This window comes from Amblyraja radiata, unplaced genomic scaffold (assembly GCF_010909765.2).
Source record: "Amblyraja radiata isolate CabotCenter1 unplaced genomic scaffold, sAmbRad1.1.pri S154, whole genome shotgun sequence".
NCBI lineage: Eukaryota > Metazoa > Chordata > Chondrichthyes > Rajiformes > Rajidae > Amblyraja > Amblyraja radiata.
Genome location: NW_022630140.1, coordinates 202431 through 207443, shown reverse-complemented (window position 1 = coordinate 207443; position 5013 = coordinate 202431).

The window sequence follows — 5013 nt, the reverse complement described above, 5'->3', positions numbered from 1 at the left end:
TGGTATGAGTGCAGGCAGATGGGACTAAGGGAAAACAATTGTTCGGCGCGGACTTGTAGGGCCGATATTTCCGTGCTGTAATTGTTATATGGTTATATGGTTATATGGTATGGTCCTTTCTATAGTTAACCCTGCTGCTACTCACAGACTCTGATGGGGCCGGTTTCACAGACTTAACCGTGACCGGCCGCGTTTAACCAGGGCTCTGGGAACTTGGCATCTGATGGAGACGAGGTGGGTTCCAGAGTGAAGGCAGGTACAACTTAGAATCCGGCAGCAGAATGGCTCCGTTAATGGATTCATTCCACAATGAGTTCAGTTCAGTAACAACACACACACACACGCCGGTAGATCCGCGGCCACTGGTCCAGGAGATCGATCCAATTATTGACCAACACGCGGTTGAATTCGACTGTGCCAGACTCCACAGTGAGACACAGTGTCCACAGGGGCGGGTTTCAGTATGATCAATAACTCAGTCAGAGTGAACTTCACAATGTAAACCCCTCTCTCCCAGTCACACCGTTCCAGAGAGATCCCTGCCTGCCCCGAGCACTGTGACAACTCTGGATAAGGTCCCACTGAAGGCAAGAACAACATTCTGGTGGATCCCAGCAGATGTGAAATATAAAGAGGGTTAGTTTCAGCTGTCTGAAAATAAGAAAAATCACAGCAGCGTTAATTCACAAATATTTCACCGAGAGGATTGATATTCTTCACAAATTCTTGTACAACGACCATCAGTTGGGAACTTGTTACATGATGAGAATCTGGTCAACACAAGTTAACACACGGATGGAGTTATAAAACTTGAATTGTTCTGCTCACTTACCAGGGATTTCAACGTCAGCAATGATCACGTACAGGATGTTCTCCACGTCTAAATATTCCCAATACTTTTCCCCCATTTTCTCCGCCCAGAGACGTGTCCCCGTGAGCTACCGGTAATGTCTCGGAATGAAATGCTGAGGCAGAACATTCCTGGAGATTTTATACCATTTCCCGTCTCCACCGAGACAGTAAAGTTTAAACATAGTTTAAAAATAGATATTGTGAAATGATTCGTAAACAGATGACATCAGCCGAGTGAAACCCCTGCTGAGACAGAGAGGCTGTGATTTATTCATGGAATTGATTGAGAAACTCCAAAGACTGGGAATTGTGGCGATAGATACTGAGGGATGGAAATTGGGAGCGAGCGGGCGGGCGGCATTGTTCCAGCAAAGGGGATATTGTTTCAAACTCCATCCAGAAGTGTTTCAAACACTTCCGGAAGTGGCGGCTCTGTGATACAGCTGCGGCTCGCCTGCAGTCTGTCTGTTTTTACTTTTTGTGTTGTTTTTTTTGTCTAGTTTAGTAATTTTTTTGGTTATTAGGTGGTGTTATGTGTGTGGGGGGAGGGAGCTTTCTGTCTCTCCCTTCGGGGGAATGCGACTTTTTGTCGTATCCCCCTTCTCTTCCCCCGTCTGCGCTGAGGCATAATGGCGGAGCTGGCGGCCTCCAACCTGCGACCGACCTCGAGGGTCCGGAGGTAGAGCCAGCCAGGACTCACCAACGCGAGGCTGGCCGTCTTCGAGCTGTGGCGACGTCCGGGTAGCGGCACGACTCGGCGCTCCGGTGAGGGCGGACGGCGCGGGGCTGAGACACTGCCGTGTGGGCGGACCGGCTCCCGGTTGGAAAGTGCTCCCGTGGGGGCAGCCCGGTGCGGGGCTGAGACGCTGCCTTGTGGGTGGCCCGGTGCGGGACGGAGACAGTGCTACGGCGGCTGAGGCGGCGTTCTGGCGGCGGCGACCTGGATCCGGGGCTCGGCCGCGGGCCAGTGGAGGACAATGTCGGGAGATCGCTGGTCACAGGCCGTTGCCTGTTTTCCGGAGCACCCGTTGCAAGAGCTGCGGGCAGCTTCGACCACCCCCGGGCCGCGGAGCTTGAACCGCGGGACTGATACCATCGCCCGGTGGGGTATCGCCTCGGCACAGAGGGAGAAGAGGAGGGAAGAGACAGTAACTCTAAGACTTTTGCCTCCATCACAGTGAGGAGGTGTTTGGTGAACTCACTGTGGTGGATGTTAATTTGTGTTTATTGTGTTTTGTTATTATTACATGTATGGCTGCAGGCAACAGCATTTCGTTCAGACCGAAAGGTCTGAATGACAAATAAAGGATTCAATTCAATTCAATCAGATCCAACTCTCCACCTCATGTTGTTTGTCTGATTTCCTTCAATCAGTTTCACTCAGCAAGGCAATGCCAAATTCCAGGGACCCCCTCAGGGCTTTTGGTGCCCAGTTTGAAGGTGGACTGGACTGGGCGACCTTGTTCCACAGGTTGAGGAATTAGTTCAACAGATCACCTCAGACAAAATGCCCCCCCTCCACTCTGCTTCACCCCGCAATATGATCGCGGCTTCCCTGACTGTGACCTCAACCCCACACTCCCGGCAACCCTTCACTCCTTGCTTGCCTGGAATGGAACTGACTTTGCTCTGGGGCGATGAAATTCTCTACCTTCATCACCTCTGAGGGGAATGACCCAAAGACTCACGACACTCTGAGAACAGAAACATTGCCGCATCAGAATTGTCCTATACCTAAATGAAACGACGAATGATGCAGCACCTCTTCCTCCTCCCTTTCTCTCTCCCTTCCTCCTTCATGCTGTCCTCTCTCTGAAGTGTTACTCTTTCTCCTAGCCTCTCTGTCCCCCTCTCTGCGCCACCATTTCTCTGAACCTCTCTCCCCTTCAGCCCATCCTCCCTTCTCACTCGCACCCCATCTCTCCCCACGTTTCTGTGCAACTCTCTGACCCTTCCCTCTCTCCCTTTTGCCAACCCACTCGCTCTAAACTCAGCTCCCTCTTCATCTTCCCACTTGCCTTTTGATAGTTGACTCTTCCTTCACCTCTTCCCCTTACGTCTTCTCCGCTTCCTCTCCCTTTCATCTTTGTACTCCATGTCTGTCTTTTTATTTCCCCCAACTCTCCTCCTGCTCGCCTTCACTTCTCTCTAGAACGACTTTCACGGGAAGTGCGGTGAAAACGGTGACCCCCATGGGATGTAATAGCTGTCGCCAAACCTCTTCCCTCACATTCCATCAGTCCTTCCAGGTTAGTCAGCGTTCACCTGCACCTCATCTAATCGCATCTGCTGTATGCGGTGTTCGACGCACGCTGGGGTAGTACTGATGTAATGACGCACTATGGAGCAGTACTGTTGTTATTACAAACTGTGAAGTAGTACTAATGGAATGCCACACTGTGCGGTAGTACTGATGGAATGACAAACTGTGGAGTAGTGCTGATGGAGTGACCCACTGTGGGATTGTACTGATAGAGGGACACAAACTGGAGTAGTACTGATGGAGGGACAAACAGTGGGATAATACTGATCCAATGACTCATTGAAGAGCAATACTGATGGAGTGAAACACTGTGGGATAGTACAGATAGAGTGGCAAACTACGGGGTAGTACTGATGAAGTGACGAATTGTGGGTTGTACTGATGGATTGACACCGTGGGGCATTACGGATGGACTGACATGTCGTGGGGTAGTACTGATGGAAGTCACACTGTGGTGTAGTTCTACTGGAATAATACACGGTGGAGTTGTCGTGATGGAGTGACAGTGGGGCTAGTACTGATGGAATGACACACTGTGGGGTAGTCCTGATATAATGACACATTGTGGTGCAGTACTGATAGAAAGACACACACTCTGGGGTAGTACTCATGTAGTGATACATTCTAGGGTAGTGCTGATGGAGTGATACTCTTGGGGGTAGTGTTGATGTAGTGACACATTCCAGAGTATTACTAATGGAGTGAAACACTGTGAGTGACAATTGAATGACTGATGAGTATTACTGATGGAGTGACACACTTTGGGGAAGTAATGATGGAGTGACGCTCTGATGAAATACATTTGAAGTGACAAACGGGGTGGGGTAGTACTGATGGAGTAATATACGGTTTGCTAGTACAGAAGAAGTGACACGCTGTGGGGTCGTACTGATAGAGTGACACGCTATGGTGCATTACTGATGGAGTGACATATGGTGGGTTGATACACATGTAGTACTGATAATGAGATAAAATATATGTTAGCACAAATGGAGTGACACTCGAGGTAGATAGACAGCAAATGCTGGAGTAACTCAAGGGGACAGGTAGTATCTCTGGAGAGAAGGGATGGGTGACGTTTGATGTCGAGACCCTTCTTCAAACTGATGTCAGGGAAGAGGCGGGAGGGAGATAGAATGTAGTCGGAGACAGTATGACTGGTGGGAGAACTGGGAAGAGGGAGTGGATGGCGTGAGAGGGAAAGCAATGGCTATTTAAACTGAGACAATTCAATGTTCATGCTGCTGGGGTGCAAGCTAGCCAAGCGAAATATGAGGTGATGTTCCTCCAATTTGCGCTGCGCCTCCCTCACTCTGGCAATGGAGGAGGCCCAGGACAGAAAGGTCAGTGTGGAATGGGAGGGGCGTTAAAGGGTTGAGCTACCGGGGGATCGGCTAGGTTAATACGGACTGAGCGGAGGAGTTTAGCGAAATAATCGCCGAGCCTAAGGCTTGGTCTCGTCGATATACAGCATTCCACACCTGGAACAGCGGATAAAGTTGCTGAGGTTGGATGAGGTGCAGGTGAAACTCTGCCACACCTGAAAAGACTGTAGGTGTCCTTGGACGGTCGAGGGTGGAAGTGTAGGGGCAGGTGTTGCATCTCCTGCGGTTGCAGGGAAGGTAGTTGGGGAGTGTGTGGTTTGGATGGAAAGGGACGAGTTGAGCAGGGAGTTGCGGAGGGATCGGTCTATGCGGAAAGGTTTGGACATGGGAAGACGTGACTAATAGTGGGATCCCGTTGGAGGTGAGAAAATATCGGTGGATTATGTGTTGTATGCGACGGCTAACGGATTCCCATCATTTTAAACCCCCCCGCCCCACCCTCCCATTCCCACACTGTCCTTTCTGCTTTAGGCCTCCTCCATTGTCAGAGTAAGGCCCAGCGCAAATTACAGG